Source organism: Pseudorca crassidens, chromosome 14 (genome assembly GCF_039906515.1).
Source record: "Pseudorca crassidens isolate mPseCra1 chromosome 14, mPseCra1.hap1, whole genome shotgun sequence".
In the NCBI taxonomy this organism is placed as follows: domain Eukaryota; kingdom Metazoa; phylum Chordata; class Mammalia; order Artiodactyla; family Delphinidae; genus Pseudorca; species Pseudorca crassidens.
The window spans coordinates 86,426,379-86,442,670 of NC_090309.1; positions in this window are offsets into that span (position 1 = coordinate 86,426,379).

Sequence of the window (16,292 nt, forward strand, 5' to 3'; positions counted from 1 at the left end):
TATTAATATTTATTTTATTTGCAATAATGGTACACCCTCAGCAGCACACAGGGCCAGAACACACATGGCAATGGCCACAAGCAACACGACTGATTAAATCACAAGACGTCTCTGCTCCTTGCTCTGCCCCCAGTTTCCAATAACTTTGATCTTAACCCTGGACTCCACACATAACATTTCCTGCTCTTGCTTTTGACTTGAATCAGTGGTTTCCATTAAACTAATAAGGTCTTGCCTGTTAACTCTATTTCTTGTAGGAAAATTATAATTATTCCCGTTTTCCTCGTGTGTTCACGATTGACTTTTCTTAGGATTTGGGATTCAGAAGAACATAAATTTCCTGAGAAAAGCAGGGAAGAAATTCTCACCTAAAAACACTGGTTGTTATCTTTGGTTGAATAATGAAATTTGCTGGGCATTTCACTAGAAGAAGACTGGGCTTTTCTCCCTCTGGGATCTGTGGTCAGGGAAGGAGCTACCGTGAACATTGGAGATGTCTATGAACAAGTGGAATGGTCTTTGTATCTCCTGGAGCCCTCGACTGGACTTGTGTCACAATCACAGTTAATGCTGTGTCAGGGATGCCAAACCAGCTAAGGGAGGAATTCCTGTTCAGATATATTTTTACATACCTTGGGTCCTGATGTTTTTTAATCATTCTGAAGCTGAATGTTATAGAAAGTTTATGATAGATAAATGTCATTTTACACATTAAGATAGCATCCTTCTCATAAATTGGTAAACTTATACAGAGGAGAGGAGGACAGTATTCTTTTTAAAGTGTCTTGTTTGCTTATTAATATGAAGTAATTTTTGTCAATCTACTGTAATTATATGAGTCACTTGTGTGGGTTGGTAGAATATGTATTGATTTGATTAAATTACTCCAAATATGATAAGCTAATTTGCCATATATTTTATTATAGTGATGTAGTATTTGGAGGTGATGATATGTTTGTGAACATGTAGAAAGGACATTTTTTTTTGCTTGAAACTGGTAATTTGCTGCTCACTCAAATGCCATAAATACTGGTTTTGGCAAGGGGGAAATCATGGAATTTATCTCTGAGCTAAACTGTGAGTCGAATTTTAGACCAGGAAGCCTTTTTATATAGTTGCAAGTTAAAGCCTAACTGATTACTTATATGAGTCCTCCCCAGCTATAACCTCTCTCAGTGATGGCAAACCACAGTGCAATGGCCAGGCTCTGGGCCAGGGCTAGGAGGAGGCGACTTGGTTTCAGCGCCAGAACTACTCAACTTCGTGACTCTGAGCACGCCACCTTGCCCCCCCTGGACCTGCTTCTGATATTTGGATGTGTCGGGTCATTCCAATTCAGAAATCTTGTAATTTTCTGATCTGAATTTTATCCTTGAGCAAACATTAGATTCTCTGGACAATGAACTTTGGCGATCCCAAGACCAATCCCTTACGATGTTTAAGATGTTACAAGAGAAATAAAGAGATAGACTCCACCAGTGCTGGATGAGGATGGCTTAGTGTCACTTTTAATTTGAGGCACATTCACGTAAATTATTGATCAGACGTTTACAAGTAGGTTTGCTAAACAACTTGTAAACACCGTCTAGCCTGTTGGTTTGCACCTTGTTTTTCTAGATCCTGGGGATCCTCATAAACATGGAAACCCCTGGAACAGACACCTGCAGCGGCTTCCTCTCAGCCTTGGCTGTTTCCTGAGGCAGAGGAGCCGTGGCTTGTTTCTTGGCAGGAGTTAATGCCTCCCGCCCTTTCCTATTCTGCCCTCCAGACAGTGATGTTCTTTGTAATGGGGTGTGAGCCAGGGCAGGGAGGGGTGGTCGGCTGGTCCGTGGATGGATGCCGTCAGCCTCTAGGGTCCACAGGGGAAGACTCAAAATAGAACAACAAATGCTTTTTTCCAAAAGTCCATTTGATTCATGCCAAAAACAGTTACACATGGATTTTTTTTTTATGAAGGATTATCTCTGAAATACAATAGCTTCTAAGTGATTATATAGAATCACTAATCTATCCATCCATTCATTCACTTGCTGAGTATTTATTGAGCAGCTTCTAAGTAGCAGAGTCTCTGTTAGGGATGGCAAAAGAGGTTCACACGAGAGACCCGGCCCTGTGGTGGTGGATAATTTTATATGTCAATGTGGCTGGGTCATCTGACCTAGATATTGAGCAAACACCAGTTTAGATGTGGCTGAGAAGGTTTCTTTAGATGAGGTTGACATTTAAATCAGTAAACTTTGAGGAAAGCAGATTACCCTTCATTATGTGGGTGGGCCTCATCCAATCAGTTGAAGGCCTTAAGAGAAGAAGAGTGATTTCCCTGGAAGAAGAGGGACTTCTGCCTTCAGACTGCAATGTCAACTCCAGGCTGTAACATAACTCTTCCCTGGATCTCTAGCCAGGATATATATATCACCCTGGGCTCTGAGTGTTATCAGTAACTGGTCCTCCTCAATAATAATAAAAATAGCACTTTTAATAAATAACTAATGTTAATTGAAGACTTAAGCATGCTCTGGGAGCTCTACAAGTATCGGCTCATTTAGTCCTATGAGGTATAGGAATCGGACTCATTGCCTTTTAATGGGTGAGGAAACCAAGGTATACAGGTGTAAAGTAATCCCTCCAACTAGTCAGTGGCTGAGTCGGGGTTAAAACGCAGGCTGTGTCTCCAGCTGCAGAGCCGGTGCCGGGAACAATGCACTGTGTACCCTCTGCCTCCACTGTTCCTGCTAACCCTGCAGCCATGTAACCCCTTAGGTCCTATCCCCTGTCACATCCATTTCTTCGTTTGATTCCTGCAAGGATCCCGTGGGATAGGAAGCCCTGCTGGGTCATTCCTCAGCTCACGAGTGAAGATATGGAGACTCAGAGAATTTGTGTGGCCGGTGCCAGGTCTTAGGGCCACTGGTCACTGTAGTTCCTTTGTCTCCTGACCAGGCTGGTATAGTTTCCACTGTCCTATGCCTTTCTCTCCAAGGCTTGCTGTGTCCACTGAGGTTGGAAAATAGGCAATTTTCTCAGCAGATCAGACTCCAGGCCCTGGGACCATGGGAAGGGGGTAAAAGTGCAGCCTGTGGAGTGGACATACTTTTAAAAGTCCTCTTGTCTCCTCGCATCTTCTGAGGCTGTACCTGCTGGGTATCCCTTTTGGAGAATTTAATTTCTTCCCTCCGTTGGCACTGTCTCCCTTGGTTTGTGGGTTCAGCTTAAATCCATCCTTCTAGAACATTCCCCGACAGCCCCTCTCTCTTTTCTTTCCTTCTGCATCAGATCGTCTTGGCCATACACCCCATCTGATAATTAACCATTGGCAAAATTCGCACGTACCTTGATTCTTTCATAACCTCAGGTGTTGTGAGTCCCTTCTTTCTCCAAGAAGCCTCTCCAGGTTTTGGCTCCCCAGGCGAGCCCAGAGCCTGGCACACAGGAGGCATAGAGTTTGTGTGTGTTGATTGGATGTGACTTAATATAATTGAAAACACAGGCCAAATTTGGAAATGACAAATCAGCTCAGAGTACTCCAAAGCAAGGCAGGTCAGGAAGCCCACGGGGCCTGGTTCCCGCCCTCCCCACCGTGGGAACACCTCCAGGCCCCTGCTGTGCCACCCTGCAATTCTTGTCCAAAGCACCATAGGACTTTTAGGGGGTGTAATCATGACCCCGAGGTTCAGAGCTTCAGCTGGAACACAAGTAATTTCCTCAATTCAGCTCACCACCAGGGAGCGTTTCCTGGGGACTCCTCGGAGCTTGTTTCACAACACCTACCTTAATGTGGGCGCTTTTAAAGTCTACCCTGCGGGGCGGCCTGAGCTCACAGCTCCTCTCTCTGTCCAGGCTGCTTAAAGAGGCCCCTGAATTTCTTTTGCAGCAATTGCAAGGTCATTGCTACATAAATTAGGAAGTAGGTTGGGGAGGAAGGATTGAATGGTATACGCCGATGGCAGGGCACATGAGAAAATGACGCACAGGGGATACTCCCTAAGCGCTGGCCTTGGGAAAGTTGAATGGGGCGTGTAGAACCACAGAAAGAGAATCAAGGAACAACGGAGCCACCCTGTCACACAACCACATGCAGCGGGGCTGCCTTGAGACCCCAGTGCCCTCATCCTAGAAATTTTAGAGCTTAGGTCAGTGAATTTTTAACCTGACAATGGTCCTGGATGCCATCAAAGCCAAGGCCTTTATTGGAGAAAAGTGATGGAAGCACAGAAGCACAGAGAATGGACCGGTCCCTTCCTGACTGGGGCCAGCACGGGAATCCCTTCCCCACTCCCCTCCCAGCCTGGACTCCTTCCACTGCCCCAAAAAGAGGCCAGCCCGGGGTTGTTGTTTGGCATCAAATGAGCCAACTCTGAGTGCAGATTGAGCAAGACATTTGTAGCTTCAGCCATCAATGACCTGAAGCCACGAGGGGAGGGGGAATAATGATACTGGACTCTTAAGTAGCAACCTACAATTGTATGGGTTTTACGTTGGCCTTAAAAAGCACTTCTGAGTGTACTGAGTGTTTTTCTTACACATTATGTCATTTAATGCCCACAGAATCTTCTGAAAACGATAGTGTTACTATTTTCACTTTGCAGCCAGGTAGGGTTGAAAGCTGGACTGTCACCTGGGTGTCCTGAGCTCCCAGGTCACTGGCTTTGTCCCCACGCATGCCTCCCACATAGCACTGGGCTTTGTTAAAGCACTGCTCTCCTCTTCATGAGGTCGGATCCCCACCTCTCAGTTAGGTGACCATCCACCCCGTCCTTTGTGTGCATCAGCTGCTTGGAGTTCAGTTCATTGAAACTGTCAGGCATCCCTGTCTGTGATTCATCAAGGACCAAGTGGGAAGGTGAGTGGGAGCCACAAAGGGGAGTCCAGGGGTCCTCTCCTTCTGGGAGTAAATGGTCCACATGACTAACTGGAAAATTGATTCCAAGGGAGCAGACAGTGGGGAGAAGCGGCACATGGATCTGTCCTCGATGAATAGGCAGGGCTGGAACAGAGGTGGAGGAGGGATGGAGGAAAGGCAAGCGTCCAGAGAAGGGAACAGTGAATGATGCATGGGGTTGGCGATGGCTCTGTGGGTTCCTGACCTGCCTGCTCCTTTCCTGTTGATTCATGGTGGGGGGGAATGGCTGGGGCTTGCGCTCTGTCATTGAGCATGAACTGCAAAATGCATGAGTGACATCAAGGGGCCCAGAGGTCCTTGAATCACCAGGTTATTTGGAGACTTTTCTCTTCTCTTGCTCTTTCCTCTGCCCCTTGTACCCTCCTCACCTGCTTATCCTCTTTCAGTCCTAGTAATGGAGCCCAGACACTCTGCAACGTCCGGTCCCCTCGACCTCCAGGTTGGGATAAGTGATGCTCTTTGGCACTTCCTTGCAACTGCCCACTTACCCTCTTCCTGACCAATATCTTGTCAGCTAGATAGGCAGGGCACAGCGGGGTCAGACAAGTTACGGTGAGTGAACAAAACAAAACAAAGCAAAACACCCCTGGCGGCGGCCTCATACAGAACCGAGTGCACATTCTGGTTCTTTTGCTGATTAAAGCTGAGACTGCGGGGAGCTTAATCATTTAGCTGAATTTCCTGCCTCATGGGGTTCTTGGGTGCAAAGTGTCCACCCACAGCTCCATGAATAGGTCTCTTCCCACAAGGACAGGCTCTTGTCTGACTGCGTCTGCAGCATCATGACGTCTTTTTTTTAAAATTTAATTTAATTTATTTTTTATACAGCAGGTTCTTATTAGTTATCTATTTTATACATATTAGTGTATATATGTCAATCCCAATCTCCCGATTCCTCACACCACCGCCCTTCTGGTTGCATCCAGCCTATGACCTAAACCAGCCACTGAACTGGGCTTAAATCTCCATGGGAACGTCTCAGAGCCTCTATGTCTGGTGTGCCAGCTGTTGGCCGAGTGTGGCAATGTTAAATATAACATCTGATGCTGTCCTAAGAGCCTGGTGAAGAGCAGCGTCTGCAGCATTGCGGCCCTTGACGCCTCATCTGCCCGCCGTCCTGTCCGCGCTGCAGTTGTGGCCAGAGGGACACTTGGCCGGAGCCTCCGCATCTGTGAAGTTGTAGGGCGCGGTCAGCTAACTGCCACGCAGCAGGAAGCTGAAGCAAGCTGAATCATCCTTCCTGTGGCCACTGCGCTTGCGCTAAGTATACTAATGAGGTTTTAAAGTAGCGACCTATCCGATGCTGGCTCACAAGTCGCACCATCAGCGAAAGCCAATCACAGAGCGACACATGTTCTTAATCCCTATATAAGCAGACTGCTATAGGATTGCGGGGTCTTCCTTCCATCTTTTCTTTAACCAAGCTGTGCTCCAATAAAGTGTGATACGAGAAGAATCTTGCGTGTGGCGACTCGTCATTCTGCTGGTCGGAGGCGGCTCGCCGCATGAAGTGAGGGAGCTGGGGGGGCCTTCCAGCTCAAGGATGCTATGATTCTCTCTCACACTAGCGGGAGGGCAGAGATACAGTCCCCGCTGGCCGTATCCATGTTTCGGGCCCAAGGGTCATCTCCTTGTGGAGACGAAGCATTGTTGAAACACATCTGACTCCAAGCAGCTGTGTGGACAGACCTGCAGTGAGGGTTAGAGCTATCGGGTCCAGGGCCAGCCCTGCGGCCTGGAGGGGAGGGTGGATGGCAGAGCGAGAACCAGACCAGGTCCCCGGCCTCCTGGCCAGGGCTTATCAGAGGCACCCCAGCAGCACCCGCTTTGCTGGCCCGTGTTTCAGGACATCTCTGGGCTGAGCCAGTGCACCCAGGGCCCCCGACTCCAGGTCTGGATTCTTTGTAGCTGCCAGGCCTTCTGTGCAGGGAAGGGCATAGGATGGGCCCAAGGGCAGCTTACCGCCCTGGGAGACAGTTTTGAAAAAGCTCAGCTGACCAGGAAGAGGCCCCTGTAATGTTTTCAGGGTTGACATCAGTAAAATAATACTCACCACTGGCCCCAGGAAAAGCAGGTGAAATATGCTTTTTTTCTGAAAATGATGCTCTGCTTATTGCCTTTCGTGGAGCCACGTGCTCAGCACTTGGGACCCACCGGGCACCCCCCATCATTCTCTCATTTGCTCACGTCTTGCAAAGACCGGCCATCCAGGGCCCTGTTGATGAAGTTGCTGGATGATGAAGTTGCTGAGATGAGCCCTAAATGCTTTCTTCTGGTCATGGCCACTCACCATGTCCTCACTGTCCTCTTATACATTATCACGTGACTTCATTCAGTTCAGTAGACAAGCATTTACCGAATGCTTCCCATGGACAAGGTGCTTACTCAGTACCACAGTTTTTGGTGTAGGTTCCTTTGGTGTTGCCTTGGACTTGGTTCTACAGCAGGAGTCTAAGTTCCCCGAGGGCAGACGCTTCCCCTTGTGTCCATATCCTAAAGTACCCAGCCATTAGGGGGTCTTATTAAAAATTTATTTCAGTGTTTGTTTGTTTGTTTGTTTTTTTTGCGGTACGCGGGCCTCTCACCGCCACGGCCTCTATTTCAGTGTTTTTTTTAAAAAATAAAAATAACAACAAAATAATTGCTGAACTAAATAAAATGCCAGCAGTGATGTAGAAATGATGAAAACTTTTACCTAAGGACAAGAAGTTTTATTTCTAGCGGGTAAAGGACATAACAGCCACAGCTGCCATTGCATGTGACACACGGCCATTACCTCTGGTGATGTTAATGGTCCTTCTAGGTACATATTATTATCCTATTTTAAAGATGAGGAACCAGAGTCCTGCTCAGAGTAACAAATGTAGTAAGTTGTGATGTGATTTCAGGTGTGGGTGTGGGTCTTTTAGACTCCGGAGCTGTGGTCTTTTTGTTAAGTTATGCTGCTTATTCTGTTCATTCGTTGTGTCCATCTACAGGTCAGATTTAATGTAACAGGTCACTGTACATGCGTTTCTGGCGCCTGCATTATGAGAGGACATAAACAAGCCCAAGTGAGATTAGACAGATCTTATTCTCACGGGTAGTATACATACTCACGGAATATGATTGAGTACCAAATAAGAGGCACAGAGGATGTGTGTGTTGTCTCAAAGAGTTCTGTTGAACATTTGTGTTTCTTTATAAAGCTAGTGGCACAGCTAGAAATTGGGGCCAGAAACATTTCTGAGAGCTGGAGTTTAGCTCCCTCTGTCTTGCTGGCAGTTCTGACCTCCTGATCCTACAGTTCTTTTTCTCTGAAACAGGAGCGTTATAAATTGCCCACCCCAACTCAGCCTGATTATTTCAATGTTAGCTGAAAGAACCACGTGTTCCTGAGAGAGCTCATCCAAGTGGCTCCTGCTTTGGGAGTGGAGGGGTGTCGATGCTTCAGGTGTCTTCAGGGTGAGCTGATCTGGGATGATAAAAAGACAGTATCCCATTGGATTTGCAGCTCTTCCTTAACTCTAACAGAAAGGCAAGAGAACATTAATGATTAGGGCATCCCCATTTAGTAAATGAACTACCCCCCTCCAAGACCACTACCCATCTAAACCTTGGGAGTTGGAGGAGGTCACACACCTGCACATGCTAATGAGCGTCATTATCCCCAGGAGACCAGTGAGGTCTGCAAAGGGAATTTATCGTGGCTATTCTTTGCTGTGACAAAGGAGCCTCCTTTGTCACTATGCCTTCCTTCTGTCTGTGTCTATCATTAAAATAGTGTAGGGGCAGGGTTGGCGAGAGGAACCCTTACGCCGAGGGATTCCTGGAAATCTAAGAGGCTCAGCTGTTCCATGGACAAAAATGAATTTGGCACGTGGCACATAGCCAGAAGCGAGTTCTTCACCACTGGGAGAAGCTACCAATCCAGGCAGATTCTGAATCCTTCTAGATTCAGAATGGTGGTGGCTGTTTTGATAGCATGTCCTTCGTTAGTATAAAGACTTCATTTGGGCTTTTGAAAATCATGGTGCATGTTCCCTGTAGCTGGTAGGAGGAGGGGGCTCAGAATAGATTCCATTAGGGATGTTCCTGAAACTTCCTGTGCTCTCGTTCATTAGGATGAAGGTGATGGACTGGGGCCTCTGATCGGGGTGGCATACCTGCAGGCTTAGCAGGAGAATCCAGCACCTCTAGCATGTTGCCCAAAGAATGCAAGCCACTGAAAACAAGCTGAGCTTCTCAAACAAGGAGTAGGTGGTTTTCGTCTGCTGTGAGGCTGGGACGTGGCACTCCCATCTGCCTAGCACTGTTAGAGGGCGTCTGGCCAAAGCCACCTATCCCATTTTTGTAGTTCTGATAGCATTTGCCATATAGAAACTTTCTTATGCTATTGTGTATGGAGTTCCTGTCATTTTAAAATATCCAAGATTTTCAGTTGGGGAGATGGAGGTGTGAAGGAGTAAGTGGACAGAAGCTGTGACTCAAACTTTTTGTTGAAAATGCTTTCATGGACGTATTAGTCTTTTGGCTGCTGTTAACTTTCTCCTACTTACTTCCTTTTTGTAATAAATGCATTTTCAAAGTAATATACGCTCATGGCAGAAAGTGTGGAAAGTTCTAAAAAGCATAAAGATTCTAAGAAAAAAGTAATCTGTGGTTGTACCGTCAAGGGGCAGCCATGTGAATGTGGTGGCTTATTCATCTCTTCTCTTTTGCAGAGAGAGATTACCAAGGGATATGTGTGTGTGTGTGTGTGTGTGTGTGTAAATCATTTTTGCTAGAACAGTATTATCTATTTAAGTTGAATCCTGTCTTTTGAACTCAGTATTATAGAGTAAGCCTTCCTATTTTATTAAAATTTTTTGCCAACATGTATTTTTTTTTGGTTTAAAAATATTGCTTTCCCTGCCACGTGTTTCTTTGTGATTCAAAAACAATTCTACCTTGGTGGGGCTTTAGTCTGAATATAAACAAGTCCAGTTGTTTTGAAGCAATTTTTTTACCCTAAGGAGAGACTTTCCATTTGTTTCTGTTTACAAGTTACAAAATATTTCATCCTCTGTGACGTCTGTCTGGAGTAGGTGCAAGATTGGGAAATGATATTGGTTGTTTCATTTGATAGTGCTTGTGGGTGAAATTGGGTTGTCTATTTTCTTTCCAACAAATGCATTACTTTCCCCCAAATCTAACTTCCAAATTTTCTCTTCTCTAAATTCTCATCACCTTATTTGTTATTCTTCACAAAACTGTTTTTTAAATGATTTTTGTGGAACATAAATTCCCTTTATCACATAAAAAATCTGAAACCCAGGTCAGGCATCTTGCACAGCCCCCAGTGGGAGAGTCCGACTGCTTCTTTATATTTCATGTGTTGCTTGGCAGTCCTTCTCCCTCTTCTCTCCCTTATACACTTTGGCTGGAACAGAATGATTCCAAGCAGGCGTGTCCTAGCCCATAAGCCCGGGTTTAAGGATGCTTTCGTAAAAACAAATGAGCAATGAACATATTCGATGCCATACAATTAGATCTCAAGATAGCAACTCTAGATTTTTTAAAATAAAAGACACCATACCTAATGGAAATGACATGATTCCAAAAACACCTACAGTATAACATTTCTACATGAGTCAAAAAAATAAAGATACAATTAAAGAAGTATCGGCAAAGAGAATAAGAAAGGGATGTGACTTAGGCAGAAGCTAACTCACATAGAAAAAAATTGACCAAAGAGACAAACACAGTGGAAGTGACCAGAGAAAAACGTTCTCTTCTCTAAAAACACCTACACAATGAATGCCAAGGAATAGGGAAGAAAATGAAATAAGCCGCAGAAGTAATCAGCTTTTATCTCTTTATTGTAAAGTAATGCATGCATTGAAATAGAGTTTTAGCAATAGGAGGCTTTAGTCAGTGACCACACAGCCTGGTTTGCTCAGGACAGTCTCTGTTCTTACCTCAAATCCTTCCATAATTATTCCCAGTGTTGCCTTTCACTCTCAGACTTGTGGCAGTTTGGACATTGTTATATGGTCTCTCTATAATAGCAAACTCAAATATTTGTGATATGGAAAATAATTAGTAAAGACAACGGTTTCCTTCAAGCTTTTTGGAATGTGAGGTCAAAATGACAAGACAAAATTCAACATGTTTACGTCAACAGCTCAGATCTACAGTGACATTGGGGAGTGACTGAATGAGGATTTCAGGAGAACATATAGAATGCGGTGTGGAAGAATTAAGTTACTGCTGTCGCTATAATCATACATTTGTAGGGTGAGCAGTTTCCAGAGACCTTCCACATCCCTCGACTCCTGAGTTCTCCTATGACTTTGAGTGGCCTGGAAGGAGGAGATAATGATAACTGTGGTGGAGGAGATGCCAGCCCACCTTGCTCTTGGGTTTTGGTGACACCACCCTGGGGATGGACGCCACCCCCTCCTGATTCTGGAGGGAAAGGAGTAAAAACAGACTGGAACACATTCTAAGGATTGGGACCTCAGAGGCAGGAATCTATTGGGAAAATCTCGGGAAATGAAATTCGCAGATCAACATAGAATCATGACTAATGGGGTTTTGGGGTTTTAGGGGCCTGCTTTCAGTGGAGATGAACAGTCTACATGATTAATAGAAAAAGGACCAAATGAGGAACAGTAGCTCCTTAGGAGAGCATTTTGAGGTGATGGGATTGATCATCTGGAAAAAGGTGGTTTGGTACCCAAACTCTTTAAATGTGTCCTTGGAAAGGTCAATAGATTCTATAGAGTTTTTTCTTATTTTTTTCCTCCTTATTATCCACAATTAATATTAATATTAATAGGATAATATGATCTGTTATTATCATATTATCCAAAAAAGTAGCACTTCCCCCACCCCAGAGAAGTAATTGAAAAGAAATGAATATTCAAGTGCAAAGTGCTTGACATTCAAACGTCTGTATTTGGGGAAGGCTACCAATTGCCGGCAATTAGCTAAGTGACTGGGTTATCAGTGATTATGGGCTGAGGAGTGGTTCACTTCCCACTGGCAGAAAGGTAGGTTCAAGTGTTCAAATCTAATCCCCTTGGGAATGACTTTGTGGCAGGTGACCCAGTGATGTGCATTCATTCCAAGAAGAGAGTGTATCCCAGATAGTTGGCTCCTTGCTCCTCTGGAGGAGAAGTAAGGGCACACAGAACCTGTGACTTGTGGAGGGATCCCTTTCCTCTTTCTGAGTCATCCAGGAAGTAAGTGGGATATATCTGGAAAAGTCTGACCTAGGTTTGATTTACAGTTTCAGTTTACCAGTGGTGAGGGATTAGGTCTGTTTCTTAATCTGCATGGGGTGGTAGGGGTGGAGGAGGGCAGTCATGGGAAGATTTGCTGAGAAATTCTAATGAGCTATTGTATTTGAAGTACTTAGGGCTCTGCAAGGAGGCTATTCATTGCATTTGGTTCCCTGGATCCGGTGGTACTCTGCTGTAGAGAACTGCAGAGGGACAGGCCTAGAAGGAACTACAGCCTCTGGGCCAAAGAGCTCCCTGGTTTTTGTGATTTCATTCTTATTAATTACTCTGTACCAAAGTAGACTTTAGTGTAGTAGCAAGGTGGTCTTTTATTTAAAAGCTTTAGAAGAAAGTTAAATGAGCTGCAATAAGTGACATAATCTAATTTTAAATTTCTTGTCACTATAAATAAATAGAACAATAAATAAATGTGTATCAACTTTTTTACTCTTTTAATTAATTCACTCATTAATAGACATACTTGCCTATGCCTTATAATTTGAACTCTCTATAATGTTATCAGATTGCAGCAAGCTTCTGACTTTTCTAGGCAACTCCTGGAAGGTGGAACTTTTACTAAGGGTTTTGTGGGAAGACCCAGGAAATGGCTTCCCTTGTACACCATGTGGCAACACACTGAAAATCCGCCCTGAATGTGCCTGTGTCTTTCTCCCGCTGTTCTCTCTATGACGGATCCACATTCTTTGTTCCCAAATCCCTTCTTGCTCTCCCCTCAGGCCGCCTCTGTATTTCCCTAGTTCCAACCTCCTCCTTCTAGATCTTTTCCCTGCATGTATTTGCTCTACTTTTTATACGTAACCATTAAGCTCCTTTTTTTCTTCTCCAGTTTATCTCCTCCCAGCCCTCTCGCTTCTCCTTCCTCCTTAGAGAACGAAGGACCTTCCTTAGGACCCACTGGCTTTAGGCTCAGGGTACGTATTCTAAATGATGAAGAATTTTTGAAACTTCCTATGACAATAAAATGACTCAATGACATTTATGGCTGCCAGGACTGATTAGCCAGTTGTACCAAATATCATAACATATAAAAATTCTATGGGATAAGAACACTTTAATTTGCATTGCAGTTTTAAAAACATCTTATTTACAAAAGTAGAGTGGGAAAAGATTTATGACTCTCTTTAACGTCTTGGCCTGGACATTCTTTTTCTAGTTTCTTCTAGTGGATTACAGAATTGGTATTTACATTTCTATACGCTCCGATTTAACAATTTTCTATTTACTAATAGCGCTTGTCAAAAAAGATTAGAGAAATAGGAAAGAAACAGGGAGAGAGAGAGGAAGGGAAGGATGGGCATACGATACTCTAAATGACTCCTTCGAAATGTCATGTCACTAAGTGGTAGCTAAGCTGATGGATGGCCACACCTCTGTCTTGTGCTAGGAGGCCTCGCCCTGCAATAGTTTAAAGGGCTCAAAGGTCAGACTCTGGGTTTTGGATACCTCTTCAAGCACTTGGTGGCTTGTAACTTTCAGTGAGTTACTTAATGTGTGTCCACCTTAGTTTCCTAAATAACAATATTACTGAGGTGTATGGTTTCCATGGGAAAATAGGTGTTTAGAATTTTGCCCAGCACATTATAAATGCTCAATAAATTCAGCCGTCATTAGTTTTATTATAGGGTACACCTTCAATGATATTTTCTGAAGGCAAACTCAAAGACATGCTTCCTAAGACAGGATCGTGGTGGTGAGTACTATCGTGGTGGTGAGTACTAGGTGTGCATTATTGCCAGGTTTCTTGACGATTCCAGAATCAGAGCCACTTGTGGCACTTGTGAACCATGCATCAGGGTTTAAGGCACATCACAGGCCTGGACAGGACCCTGCCCCACTGAATTCTTCCCTAAGTTCCAGTCTGGCATCCCCTGCTCTGTCGAAGTTGCTCTGTGGTCGACATTCCTGTCTTGACCTGTTCAATAAAGATTTGTGTCCACAGTCCTCCAGACTGCTTTTGTGTCGAAGATGTAGAAATGACTGAAACGTACAGTGCCTTGGCTCTTGTCACTTGCATTCTGTTAGGGGGTGGAAGGTGGGGTGAGGCGGGGTGGAGACAGAAAAAGAAACAGATAAATATGTAGTCTGTAAGTCTTTTGCACTTTTAAGAATTATATTATTTTTTAATTAGACTTTTTGTTTTCAAATCATTGTAGATTCATGTGTAAGAAATAATACAGAAAGATCCCAGGTGCTCTTGACCCACTTTTCCTGACTGGTAACATCTTACAAAGCCATAGTACAATATCACAGTCAGGACACTGACACTGACTCAGTCAAGGTATAGGACAACTCCATCATCACGAGCATCCCTTTTGTGGCTCTTTTATAGCCGTACTAGCTTCCCTCCCCCCCTCACCTCATCTCTAGTCCCTGACAACCACTAATCTGTTCTCTACTTCTACGATTTTGTCATGTCAAGAATATTACATAAGTGGAGTATGTAACCTTTTGGGACTGACTTTTTTTTTTTTTTTCCCACATAACATGATTCTCTGGAGATTTATCCAAGTTGTGGCATGTATCAACAGTGTGTTCCTTTTTATTGCCAGTAGTACTGTTCCATGGTATGGATGTGCCATAGTGTGTTTAAACATTTACCCATTGAAGGACATCTGGCTTATTTCCAGTTTTTGCTATTATGAATAAAGCTGCTATGAACACTGGTGTGCAGGTTTTGAATGAACATAAGTTTTTGTTTCTCTGGGATAAATGCCCAGGAGTGCAAATGCTGGGTGTATGGTAGTTATATGTTTAATTTTAAAGAAACTGCCAAGCTGTTTCTCGAAGTGGTTGTGGCATTTTCCATTGCCATGAGCAATGTATGATGGATTAAGCTTCTCCACACCCTCACCAGCATTTGGTGTTGTCACTATTTCTTACAACTATTCTGTTGAATGTGTAGTGATATTTCATTGTGGTTTTATTTTGTATTCCCCTAGTGGATACTGGTGCTAAACATCTTTTTATGTGCTTATTTGCCATCTGTATATCCTCACCAGTGAAAAGTCTGTTCATTTCTTTTGTATATTTTGTGATTGAATTGTTTGTTTTTTTCACTGTTAAGTTTTGAGAGCTGTTTATATATTGAGATTAGTCCTTTGTTAGATATGTGGTTTGCAAATATTTTCTTTCAGTCTGTATGTTGGGTTTTTATCCTCTTAATAGGGTCTTTCACGGAGCTAAAGTTTTTCATTTTGATTTCATCCATTTTATCAATTTTTCCTGTTATGGATTGTGCTTTTGGTGTCAAGTATAAGAAATCTTTACTTAGTCCAAGATCCCAAAGATTTTTCTCTTGTTTTACTGCTATAAATTTTATCATGTTTAAGCCTGTGATCCATTTTGAATTATTTATATAATTATGAGATTTAGGCAGAAAAATGGTAGGCATACAATTTATTTTTGTATGTTTATCTTGTATCTTGTGATCTAGATGAACTCTATTAATAGTGCTTGGAGATTTTTGGATTTTTGCTCCCCATTTTTTTTTTTCTTTTTGGCCTATAGACATCCAATTACTTCATTACCATTTGTCAAAAAGGCTACCCTTCCTCCATGGAATTACTCTTGCTCCTTTATCAAAAGTCAGTTGGACATATTTGTGTGTGTCTATTTCTGGGCTCTCTGCTGTGTTCCATTGACCTATGTGTCTATCTTCCATCAGTACCACACAGTCTTGATTATTGTAGCTTTATAATGTCTTCAAATTGTGTAGACTCATTCCTCCCACAATATATTTTATTTTCAAAGTTGTTTTAGCTACTATGCTTCTTTTTCCTTTTCATATACACTTTAGAGTGATCTTTTCTCTATCTGCAAAAACTCTTGTGGGGATTTTGATAACAATTACACTAAATCTGTATATCAATTTGGGGGAGAATTGACATCTTTACTATGTTGAATCTTCTAATCCATGAACATGGTATGTCTCTCCATTTATTTACATCTTCTTTGGTTTCTTTCATAAGTGTTTTATAGTTTTTAGCTTGTAAATCCTCTCTATATTTTATTCTATTTACACATAAGTAGCTCTTATTTTTGAACAATTGCAAAGAGTATTGTATTTTTAATTTCAGTGTCCACTCAGTTCAGTGAACCAGTGAACCACTAGGTTCATTGAGAGT